This window comes from Thermobia domestica, chromosome 13, assembly GCF_964235325.1.
Source record: "Thermobia domestica chromosome 13, izTheDome1.hap1.1, whole genome shotgun sequence".
NCBI classification, from domain to species: Eukaryota; Metazoa; Arthropoda; class Insecta; order Zygentoma; family Lepismatidae; genus Thermobia; species Thermobia domestica.
This window is the reverse complement of record NC_137466.1, coordinates 172,348,567-172,362,330: the sequence shown is the minus strand read 5'-3', so window position 1 is coordinate 172,362,330 and position 13,764 is coordinate 172,348,567. Positions and strand designations below refer to the sequence as shown.

Below are 13,764 nucleotides of genomic sequence, written 5' to 3'. Positions count from 1 at the left end.
AAACTCATTACCTTTACCTTTACAAATCTCTTATACTCAAAAACAAATCCACAACAAACTCATCGTCGTATTCTCCTTCAATATCCACGTGACAACCATACGAAACAACACAGCTGTATTTTTCTTTCACTTTGTTTAGGAGGTTGACTGAGTTTGGATCTTTGGTTTCTGATAACACTGACATTCTTGGGTACTTTTCTTTAAGACACTGAAGTCTTGCATTGATGTTTCGCTGCTGAATCCTTCCAACCCAATATTTGTATGACTCGTAACGCCTAACCTGATCGTGTTTGTCTGTGTCGTACTTGTCTACTATGTCTTGAAGCTGACCAGCTGTGAGGTTCTTTTTAATAATAACTAGCTTGTGTACTTTCCCTGGATCTTCTGTATGTTCAGCTGCGATTGATTTAAGGTGTTGATTTTCAGTTTCTAATTTCTCATTGTTTATACATAACTGATTCATTTGTTGTTCTATCTCTTGCACTTTTGCTCCCAGCTGCTCCTGTTTATCCTTGTATTGTTTAAAGTCTTTCGTGTAATAGTCGATAACGATTTGATTGCATTTAAGGTAAAACTCAGGAGAAACCCATCGAGATATATCTAAAATCAACTCTTTACATACATATGTTCCTCTTATTTCGTTCCATGTTTCACCTTTACCTCCTGTTACTTTTCTAATAATTTCATCCCCACGAATTCGTTGCAATGATTTTATATAAGAAATTAACTCTTTAGATTGTTTATTTTCTAACCATTTATAAAATTTCTTTCCTCCATCTTGACACAACTTGGTAGCATTAAAGTATCCTGTACTCTTATCTATAATCAACTTGAAATCACCAAACAGACCATACCAGTAATCATCTTTAATCTGCTCGTAACAAATATCGTTTAAACTAAGAGAACTATCCATAGTACTCATATTTATTAGATAGAAAATCTTTATTTTTAACTTCATTTTCATTACCACCTAGTTTTACTGTGTAAGATGAGTTTCTGAAGTTCCTAGCTTCGGAGGAACTTATTTCCCCATGTGCAAAATCCCACACAGCGAAACCAAACGAAGCAAGCAGATGGTACTAAATTTCAGAACATTTTTAGCCCCCTCTGTATTCGGAGGTCCAAAATGTTCTTAAGGGTGAGCAATACCGACCCTGGAAATATGCTATGAGGGGTATCGTTTCGTTATCCCCTTATCTCGATCAAACTATCCTTTTATGGCATAATAACCATAAAAGACAAACATCTATATTTACACTACAACATTACTCTTATCTATCCAACTATTATGCGAATCATCAAACCCTAGCCATTTGACATATACTTTGTCACCTTTCTTTCTCAACACCTTTTCTACCAAGTATTCATCTTTGTGTTTCGTCTTTAATAGTTCTGGTTCGTAAAATCTACCTTGCACATCCTCTTCTTCCAAATCTTTAATTCTATATGTAGGCGGATTAGATGGAATAACTTCACTAATAACAAATACTTCTGTTGACCAATTAGGTGTATATCCCTTCTCAAATAGCCCTTTCAACTTACTTATACGAACATGATCACCTAACTTGTATTTAGGCTTAACACGCTTATATTCTTTTTGATACACTTTCTCCAATATTGTTCTCTCATTCTTCTTGTTAACTTCTATAGGTTTTAAACCAATTGTTCTATGAATTTGATGATTATACTCTTTAACTAGTGTTGGTAATATCTCTACCCATTTGTAGTTCCCTTGTGTTGTGAACCTTTTCCACATGTTCTGCTTAAGCGTTCTATTGAATCTTTCAACCACAGAAGCTTTCTTACCACTATAGGTTGAGTAGTGATTAATCTTATTTTCCTCCATTAACTTCTTAAACTCTTTATTGTAAAACTCTTTACCTTGATCTGTTTGTAAGTTACTAGGCTTTCTCGTTCTTAATATGGATTCGAATGCTTCTGTAACATTCTTCCCACTCTTATCTTTAACAGGAACAGCAAACGCATATTTCGAGAACACATCTATAATCGTTAGCAAATACTTATAACCTTTATTGATTTTGGAAACGCCTTTTAATACTCCGCTATCCATTTCTACAAGATCAGCCTGCCAAAGATCATCGATACCTTTTATAACTACGCTTAATCTGTCAAAGTTTTTTCTAGATGGTTTGTGAATTTCTTCTACAATGTCTTCTCTAACACCTTTACCTTCTTCTAGTCAATCAGGCTTCCTAACGAATTGAGTTTTAGTAACACCACACACAGAACAAATACCTTTCTTTAGATATCTTCCATTCTTTGTTTGTTCAATTCTAATGGTATCTTTCTTCGTATCTGTCGATTTCTTACACTTAACACAATACATCCTATTTATTATATAGAAAATCAATAACTACCGTTGTTTAATATTATGCTTTCAACATTCTCACCATCATCATCACTATCTTCGTCTTCTCTTTCTACATGCATAAGAAGCAATAGCAATTTACCATGTTTCAGATCAGAACCTTTAGATGGCCTAACTGCTAATAGATCATTTGTATTAAAGTGCAATGGAAAAGTTTCAACTAGAGAATCATTTAAATATAGATCTATGTAATACGTATTGTAGGATGACTCTATATGCATTAACCTACCTTTATAAAGAAATTTGTATGTGATAGAGAGATTATGTATTAAAAAGAACGGAGTTTCAACATTTTCCGATATCAATCGACTATGAAGCTCTATAACATAACCCCGTTTGATGAAGTTAAGCTCTTCTTTCAACATAGCAATATCTTTTCTCACAACTGCATTATCTAACTCTGGTGTCATTTTAACATTACCAAAGATATCCATATTTATTATATAGCAAACGTCTTTAGGAAAGCTCTCTCTCTATGTACATTACAACAAACAATAATTGTCCTTCTTCCATAGCAGAATTTTTATTTGGTTTAATCGTAATTATATCGTTCTTCTTAAAGTCAAAAGGTATCTCTTTAACCAAAGTATCGCCCAAATATATATCTAGAAAGTATTTATCCAAACTTAAGTCCATGTGCATTATTTTCCCATTATAGAGAAATTTGTAACCGTTAGAGAGATTAAATATTCTAAAGATTGGCTCCTTAACGTTTTTAGCTCTTAACCGATATAATAGAGGCATGGTTTCTTTCTGCATAACCAGTTTAGTAGTATCCATCCTGATCTTTTGAAAATCTTCTTTCTTTATGTATGTGTCTTGTAACGTTTCTAATGTATCTTCAAATCGTTTTCTATCGTTCTGTAATTGGGCTTCTATTGATCTAAGTTGACTTACGCTAACAATATCATTTAAATTCTCCAACAATTTTAATTTTTCTTCGCTAATATCAACATCACCTTTTCTATCTTTAACATTACCAAATATATCCATGCTCATTTATTATATAGAAAATGCCCATCCTAATTTTTCAAAACATTTCTTTAACATCTCTATTTGTCTAGGTGAGCGTTTAAAATCAATATCAACATGAACATTGTGCTTTTTCAACAGATGGTGCAATACACATTTCAGGTTAATAAACAATGCTCTTTCCGGATACAGCTCCCTAAAGACCTCGTGTAAGTTTTCGAAATCGTCTATAAGTGCTTCCTCCATATGTTGTAATTTTAATGGTTTTTGATCGGTAAGGTGATAGTGTATTAAATAGACATCATCATAATATTTTGTGTATTTGTTTTCCTTTAGTACTTCTAGAACATCTTTTGTTGATATTAAATCCCTTGGTATATCTCTAAGTTTATCATTTAACACCTTGAGCACCTCTTCGGGAATAATTCTATCCTGTAAAGCTTGCAAACGAGATAACTGTAACTTAAATCTTTTTGTAGTATCGTACCATGGTTTTCTCGCACAAGCAGCTCTCATTCCTTCATTAGTATCGTAAACCCAACCACTCTCTACAGAACAATCATCACAAATGTAACTACTCATACCTTTTGTTAATGACTTACTACCACAATTACTGCACTCTAATGGTCTAGAGCTATAATTCGACAACAAGTCCTTTAACGTAATTATTGAACGTAACTTTTCCAACTCTTCTTCCGTGTACAAAAATTTTGGTATTAGCATTTTCCATAGATGAATAACATTATATACGTTGTTTTTATCTTTTAAGTCTATCTCACTAACTTGCTCAAAATACTGATAAAAATTATAACTAACTAGTGGATCTAGTTCATCCTCATGCTTCTCAAAATAATCTAAAAATCTATTGTGTATAGCTTCCATATTTATCTTAAAGCAAAACTTTTATGGATACAAACCATAAAAGCACTTATTCATTTTTAATCATATACATAACGTCGCTAAAAGAATACCCTTGATTTAGAAGATCTAAAACCTTAACACAAAGATGACCACATATAACTGAGTTAAAGTCTTGTATTCGTTCGTCATTGTAAAAGAAGTTTTCGGTACCAAGATATTGTACTAGTTGTTTAGGAGGAACACCACCATAAGAATCGAACACGTACTTTATGTTGTTATCTTTCCAATAGCATATCCAGTGAGTACCAATGTTTTCTGATTTATCAAGGTTAACTACACCACACTCATGTACATAAGGTTTTTGCGGAAGTTCATCACTCATAAATACACCTCTAAATCGTTTTATCTTTAATTCTTTAGCCAACCTCTCTATATCGAAGTTGGTCAATGGTTTTAGTTTTTTGACTTCTTTGGTTTACCTGCTCCCTGCTTTTCTTCCATAGCCATATTGTGTCTTTTTTGTTCTTCAAGTTCTTGTTTATTCTTCTTAGCATCCAGTACAGTTTTAGTAATCGCTGCTGCACCACCTGCTAATGAGCCAACTGCTCCTAAAGCTGCTAGAATGGCTGGAATTGTAAAGATAAAACCGCCAATATGCTCTTTCTTAATCTTTTTCATTTGTGCAGTAGTTAAAGTTAAATCCATTCCTTTACCTTCTTTAATTTTCTTAGCTTTATCGTTAAGTTGTTTCTTTGTTAATACATGATCAATATTTAAATCCTTTAGTTCGTTATAAGGAACACTAAACATACAACCTTTAATAGAACACATCTTCCTATTTATCTAAGAGAAAATCTTGGTTTGTAAAAGTACAGTTGTTGTAGCTCCACCAAAATCAATTAAGGAATCATTCTCATCTGTTATCCTTATCTCAAAATTGTCAACCTTGTCTTTGGATATAGGGAAAAATAATGGATAAGTAGGCTCGTAAATAATACTATGTTTGAACTCAGCATCTGTTTTGAATGATGCTATAATTCCTGTTTCTCTATGTGTGTATTCTGTATCTTTAACAAACATGCCATCTGCTATATTACAGTGAACATTTATAGTATCAAACGGATGAAACTTTGGCAACTTACTTCCAATATGTGTTTTGTTCTTTTCTAAAACTTCAAAAACATTAAACCCGAGGACAGTGCCTATACTCCCAATTGTAACATCATTACTATCAGTTTCAATTTTGACTCTATTTCTTAAATGATCTTCTGATAATGTTATGTTGATGGATTGAGATTTTAAATATTCATTAAGACTGTTTAAGCTGTATTGCCCTTCTGGTATAAAAACTTGTCTATCACCATATGAGAAACTATTTTTTTCTGTTGTTATGTTTGGAGTTAGATATGTACTGTAAAACCCAACTAGTCCTATACTTAAATAGTTGCTCTTGTTGTCTAATTCGTAATGGAGTTTCTTCTTTAAAACAGAAGTATCACTCGTTAGCTTAAATACCTTAGCCATTTATTATATAATAAATGAATGAGTTTGATTTACCTAGAGATATTCCAAGAGAGAAAGTAATCAAGTTAATAGAAGATGTCATTCGAAAGTTAGAATGCAGTTTAAAGAAGAAAAAGAGAAAACTACGAATTGTTAAATATGCATACTACACTTTGATCACGTTGTCGGTTATTCTTTCTGCAACAACTGGGTTTATTAATATTTTTATACCTGTAACAATTTACTCAATATTAACAACATCTCTTGCAACTGGAAGTGCTATAATAACAGGTTTGTCTTCGAAGTTAAACATAAGCAAAAGAAAAGACGAATATAAAACCATTGTCACTTGTATTAACTCATTTAAAGAACAGTTAGAGATGATAATAACATTGAATGGTGAAATGGATGGTGAATATATAAAAGATACGTTGCTTAAGATTAGAGAACAACTTAAAGATATAAGATCATAAGATTTGCCCCGCTGTATTCGGAGGTCCAAAATGTTCTTAAAGGGTGAGCAAAACGCTCACCCTACAGTTCATCCTCAAACTGTTTGAAAGGGGGCCAGTGCTGGTGGCCCCCTGATTTTCTCTATAATAAATGAGTAAGAAAACTATTAATTGGGATGTAAAAGAGATGATAAAAGAAACAACAGCTAAGAAAAGAAATGGAGAGCTTATACCTGATGATGTTCGTTGTCTTATCGTGGGTCCGTCGGCGTCTGGTAAAACGTTTTTGCTATTTAACTTCTTATTACAGCCAGGTTGGTTAAACAATAATTACTTCTACATATATTCTAAAAGCATGAATCAGCCAAAGTATGAGCAGTTAAAAGATCGATTTGAAAAGGCAGAACTAAAGTTTAAGAAGCAAATAGCAACGTTCTTAAGCGGTAATGATTCTATTGTACCTATTGATGAATGTGAAAAATACTCTGTTGTTGTGTTTGACGATTACATTTTGGAGAATCAAGATACTGTTAGAAATTACTTTACAAGAGGTAGGCATAGTCATTTAGACTGTTTCTATCTTGCACAAACATATTCAAAAGTACCTAAACAGCTTATAAGAGATAACGTCAACTTCCTATGCATATTCAGACAAGATGATACTAATCTTAAACATGTGTATAATGAGTTTGTTGGGGGAGATATGTCTTATGATAAATTTAAAGAGATATGTTCAAAATGTTGGCAAGAAGATTATGGTTTCATAGTAATTGATATGACAAGGAAGGTAAACAATGGTAAGTATAGGAACAAGATAAAACACTTCTTAAACGTTTGATGTTTATTGACGTTTTACGTTTTAACGTTTGACGTTCTTTGACGTTTATTGACGTTCTTTGACGTTCATTGACGTTTGTTCGTTTGCTATACAATAAATGGATGAGAAAGAAATTGATAAGAATATTAAGCTGAAGGAGTTCTTGATAAAGGGCTTCAAATCTTGGAAGAAAGAAAGAGCAGGTATATACGATAAATTTAAGACACAAGAACAGCCTGTAATTGATGCTATTCAAAACTTGGGAAGTGAGATCAAAGAAGTAGCAGAACAAAATAAAAATCTAATAACTGAACTTGTTCCAGTTGTACATAAGACGGCTTCAATAGATCCTAGTCTACTAGAAACACCTAAAAAGATACCTTATGATAGTTCTCCAAGCAGTAGTGATACACCTATAACGGGAGAAATAAAACAAATGAGAAAACAAATTAAAGACAAAGTGGAAGGAGTAGAACCTTTAACAACAGCACAGTCATTTGGTAAGATTGCAACGAAATATTATAGTAAAAGAAATGATACTGTGTTTGGAATAAGAACTGTAGAAGAAGATGGAAAAATAATAAATAAGATAGGAAATTTGGAAGTTAAAGTGAATGGTGATGATTTGATAATTAATGGTAAAACTTACAAAGGAACAGAAGGTCTATGGGAATTGTTAACGACGAATACTAGTAAAACCATTGAAGATTATGATGATGATGATTTTGAACAGTACAAGGAAATAATTATAGAATCAGATGCAGCCTTCCAAAAATATAATCGAGATAAAAAGGTAGCATCTAGTAGAGGTTCAAAGTACATTAATATTATCAAGCCTATTTGGGATAATTATATTAAACCAACTTTACCCCCAACTCCTAAAAAGAACACGACGCCTAAAAGGAGTGGTGAAGGAATTAAACAATATACAGAGATACCTAAAGAATATGTATGGATGGATGATGTGAGAAAGTTAATTGATCGGTTAATAGTTATAGATGGAGAAGAAAGGGCTGGTAATCATAACTTTTACAATGAGAAAGTAGGTATAGTGAGTATGATTAATAATAAGCTTTCACAGTTTATTCCTAATGATCCAAAAGGTATAGGTTATTTGATTAAGATCTTAAATACGTTACCACCACGATTCTGGAATGATGAGAAGCTTGGAAAAGGACTAATGAATAAGATCTTAAACATGAAGGGGATACCAGAGTTACATATACCTGGCTTCAGATTTTGTGGGCCTTTTACGAAGCTTCAAGAAAGGTTAGAAAGAGGTGATGAAGGTATTAACCCATTAGATGAGGCTTGTAAAGAACACGATATATACTACAGAGACAATAAAGATACAGAGTCGAGACATATTGCAGATAAAGAACTGGAAACTAAAGCATGGAAAAGAGCATTTAGTAGTGATGCGCCAATTGGTGAACGATTAGCTGCTTTTGGGGTTGGTACTGCTATGAATGCTAAGGTTAAGTTGGGATGGGGATTATAAGTTTTTAATTGTTATTATGTATGATTCTTTTATGGGATATACCCATCAAAGCGCTGTTTTAAGATTTTCTTTATAATAAATGGATAGTGTTGAAAGCTACGAGTTACAGAGTTTTAAAGCTAACACAAGAACATTTAATAATTTGAATGAAGCTAACAAAGATATTGAGTTCGATTTTAACGTGGGGGATGGTTTCATACATCCACACAAAGCAGATTGTCATATGACTTTTGAGGTTGTTGGTGCATCAGTTGGAGGAACATTTGGTGCAAACGATACTATAAAACTTGTAGATAACTTCTTCCCATTCTTCTTTTCTCAAATTGAGGTTAGAAAGCATGGTGTTGTTATAGATAAAATCGAACTACCTGGAATTACATCTACAGCTGTCGGAACATTAAAGATTTCCAAGCCTGAAGTTGAATATTTAAAACAAGCAGGATTTGAAACAGATGATAAACTTGGTCTAAGAAAGGACTTTAGCGTTTTGTATCCATTAAGATTAATTCCAGGCTTCTTAAGTGATTATAAAGAGGTTATGTGGAAAGGTGGATTGAGAATAACATTTACAAAAGCTAACAACAATAACGATGTTTTGTACAAATGGACTGGATCAGGAGCAGCTCCCCATGATGGAAAAATAACAATAAAAAGTATGGAGATAAGAATGCCTATTGTTGAATACGAGTCTAATTACGAAAACAAGTTAAAGCTGAATATTCTTAAAGAACCAAAAATCATTCCATACTTATCAATGTGTTCAGAAGACTGTTGTAGGTTCTTTCTTAGAGTTTGATGTTACAACTCAATTTAATTCTAGACAATTTGATATGCCTGATTTCGTAGTTGTAATGTTCCAAACTGATAGAAGTGGCAAACAAACGGCAGATGCAAGTAAGTTTGATCATTGTAAGGTAAAGAATATCTATCTTAAGAATGGAAGGAATGAGGTATTTCCAAAAGAATCAAGAAACTTAGATATTGCTAACAAGGACTATTTCAAGATGTACGAAGATTATACTGCGTTTAAGAGAATAACATGTGGCAACACCGAAATGTACTATGGCCCTAAAGAGTTTATAGATAACAGGCCAATGTATGTGATTAATTGTAGTAAGAGGAAGAATGTATCAGTAAACGAGAGAACAAACATAAAAATTGTTGTAGACTTTGCAGAAGCCGTGACTGCTAATACTATATGTTATGCGATTTTAATTGGACGAAAGAACTTCACATATGATCCTAAGAATGAGAAAGTAGTAGAAGAGTTTTAGTTAGTTAGCAAAATATCAAAAACAATTCAAGGATCTAAGAGCCAGTGATACTGGCCCTTTATCAGTTGGTCACCCTCAAACTGTTTTCATCAGCGATTGTTTTATGGAAGTTTATCCATCAAACGAAATTGATGAAAATGATTAAATATTTTTTGGTGAAGATAAAAATTAGAGAAAGATCGTTGATTTTCTATATAATAAATACGATGGCAAAACACGTTGATTTTTTAAACAACCTTGGAAGTCTTGAACAAAAAAAGGTTATTGGATTAAGAGAATTAGAATTAAATACGGAATATAAGATTGTGAAAATGGAAAAGATTAAAACTAAGTTTGGGAAGAGCATTTTAGTTGAATGTGAAGAGTTTAAGATATTTCTTCCACCTAGATTTACAAAACACTTAACAGATAAAATGATTGATGAGATCGTTAAAGATGGAATAAAAATCAAATACACTGGTCTAAAAGAAAACTATCCAACTGTTGAGTTCTGTATGTAAATCCAAAAATGAATGAAAATGAACAAAAATATGTTGTCAGAACCAAAAAATGGAGTGTTTAGAAATGGATCCTCAAAAAAAGTTCATTCTTACTAATAACTTTAATGTAATTGTGAAAAATGTGCAAACCGAAGTTCAAGTGGTTTTTGACATTAACGGCTGTCTATTCAGTTTGAATTACGATCAGTGGACAGAGTTTAAGAAGTCATTGTTTCCTATTGAGAACGAGGTTAACAGAAGATTCCATTATCAATATCCGAACTTGTAATTTTAATTATGTTCTAAGTGTTTTATGGTGATAAAGCCATAAAACTAAGACCTTTGGATATACACAATGCATAAGGAGAAGCAGTACTTTTGAATGTCATTCGAATTTTAAAGATACATGTATAAATAAGAGATTTATTTGAGTTTTTCTAATTATATCCTTAGAGTTATGCAACTTATAAGACATTCGATAGATAGGAAATTTATCTGTCTATTGACTGCCGTTTGAATTTTGAAAATCGGTTAATAAACAACGGAGATATAACAAATTCGGAATAGTATCCTTAGAGGTATGCAACCCACAATACAGTCAGAAGATGGCAAATTTATTTCTCTGTCGAGTATCGTTTGAATTTCAAAAATCGGTTAATATTCTGTGAAGTTACAGAGAATTTTAGAAAAAATCAAAATTTCGGGAATTTTTTACGGGTTTATTTTTGAGTTTTCGGAAAAATGTTATTCTTTAAAAAAGTCTTAGAATTTTATGTAGATTATGCTAGTATTTTTTATTTTTCAAATTTATGAATTTTATTTTTTGCAGTGTATACCAACTCATAATTTTTTATCAGAAATTTGCCAACTTTTTTATTTGATGAGTTAGCACATTATAACTATGGGGACGTAAGACTACCCTATTAAAAATATTTTGGGTAAACACTATAATATTGGGCAAGTGAGTTGGCAACACTGACATTTTTTTCTTTTTTGAACATTGATGTTTGCTAGCTAGGTGGACATTCTAAGAAGTTACTCAGCTACTCAGTAGATAGCGCTGTATATCATGTAGTTTATCACTTTGCTAATAGATGGCGTTGCTTGTAGAAGTATTTGTTCATATATAAGGACTAATTTTCACTTGATTTCTTGAGCGTAGTGTTAGCCGAGCTCGCTCGCTTGCAGTCTGGCCAGCTGTAAGTAGTTATCGGCGTGGACGTCGCAGGTTCGAGTCGCCTCCAAGCCAGAAGAAGGATTTTCACTCTCTCATCTATAAGCAGCAAATCAGATTGAGTTGACGTGAATGGAGACTAGCGCTAGTCGGGAAAAGAAAACGAAGGCACAACAGAAGCAGCAGCAGAAGCAGCAGCAGAAAGAGAAACGGAGGCACAACAGAAGCAGCAGCAGCAGAAGCAGCAGCAGAAAGAGAAACAAACAGAAAAAGGAGCCTGAGAGGCAGCCAAAAGCAAACCAAACAAACAAATAAGAGAAAGGCGTAAGTCCTCTCAGGTCCACCTGTGCACAGGTTTTGCTGCTTTTTACTTTGAAAATTTATTTATGATTTTTAAATGTCATAAAAGCCTATGCGACATACTAAACTTTATCTTCTTATAATTCAGCTATTTCTGAACCGATTTCGATCAAACAAAAACTATTTTGTCAATCAAAGACGACGCTATAAGTTATAAGTTTTAGATGTAAGTTTTTATGATTTTAAATGTCATAAAAGCATATTCGATCTCACTTGGGGGTATCCTTCTGTGTTAAAGTGTAATGGTCAATGGCGGCTTCATAAATGTTTGGGGGCAGTTAGGGGGGTGGAGGGGGCAAAGTGGGGCAAAACATACATATCTCCCCTACTCACACATCAATTTCAATCCCAATTAAAAAGAGTCATTCTTGCTTCCTCTGCTGGTCTAGTGGCTAACGGGGACGCGCCTTTAGTCCGAGTAGTTCCAAGTTCGATTCCCGGAGCGATAGCGTTGAATACATAACGGTGGTTCGGATTCCACTTTGCATTGTAGGTTCACGTCTTATACAGCACCAGTGCTGAATACATATGCTAAACTTAGTTTTAATCTTGAAAATAAGATTTTTCAACAGAAGATCTGAAATATAATTTTCAAATCGAAGGGGGCGGGGGAACGGCAATGAAAAAACAGGTTTTCCTTTACAAGCAAAAATTGCTGATTAGTTTGTTATTTTTTAATTTATAAATAAGATCATTTCATTTGTAATTGAAATCTCATTCTTTTCAGGAAGTAATTACAGTATAGGTTAACATAAAAGAAGACATGTAAACAACTACTTGACTTGTAACATGTTATTTATGCAAAAGATAGCAGCGATGTTTTGCATTCTAAAACCCATTTCCTTTATAGAATCAATGACATAAAGAAATCGTATTGACTTCCTTCCAAATACAAAGAAAAGAAAAACAAGAACAATATATTTGAAGCACGTAATCAGGTAATGTATATCAAAACAAAAATAAGTTGGAAAAACTGTCTCTAACTTCTCGTTTTGTCTTGCGTGTTCATTTCCGTAGAATTTATCTATTCTGGAAAGAAAGTTAAGCAAGTTTTTTTTTTTTTCGCACATAAATCGAGGTAAAAGAAAGCGTGACACTCCAAAAGCATGCAGTGTCGGATATGGATGAGATTCCATCTGAATTTACAATTAGCTACACCTTGATGCCTTCATTAGTACTCGAACAACGGCACCTAAAGAGAAATAATATTTTTACTTTTTTTAAAAAAAAATTTCTACGGTAAATTCTTTCGATATCTCGCCGGCAAAAACAATAATGTAGTCTTTATTTAGCAGATAAAAGGACTATTCAACATTTTTCCTAACAAATACTCTTTAGTTCTTTACAAAGAGAAACAAAATGAAATAAAATGAAATCTTAAGTTTTACGTCCCACAGTTATGTCGGTTAGGCTAAAGGAGACGGTGATGATGAGTGAAATGGTGGAATGAAGAGTGGAAGGAAACGGGAGAACCCCGAGAAAATCCACGAGCTCGGTGTTTGTCCACCACAAAATCCACACGGCGCGAGCTGGGATCGAACCAGGGACCCCAAGCACCGGAGGTAAAGGCTCTACCACTGAGCCACCGCGCCCCCTATAAAGAGAAACAGTTCGTAGCATTAACAACGTTTTTTTTTTTTTTTTTTTTTTTTTTTACTTGAGGCTCGTGTATTTTTAATGGATGCAAGTCAGTGTTCGAAGTGGAGAAAAGACAAAGGCGGTATGCTTTATTACGATTTTGACTCGCCATACCGGCTATCTAAATGTTGAAATATAGTGAGGGTATGTTGCCTAAAAGATTGCATAATGACTGAAAACCATTGGAGAGCTTCTCTGTAGTTACAAGGGGAGGGGGGGCGTGGAGAGACTTTGATCCCCTGCCAACAGCTTGGTGAAAAAATAAAAATATGCTCTTGTTTTGCATTATAAAGAATGTTCAAGAACCGAGTTTTATATTAATAATTTCCTGCGGAGAAATACCT

At 33.4% G+C, this 13,764-nt stretch overlaps 1 protein-coding gene across 5 annotated transcripts in view; it reads right to left on the bottom strand.

Annotated features, from left to right (window-relative positions):
- Nucleotides 1-13,764, bottom strand: part of f (espin protein forked) — a 490,027-nt gene that overhangs the window by 11,795 nt on the left and 464,468 nt on the right. The gene's annotated exons all lie outside the window — the stretch shown is intronic.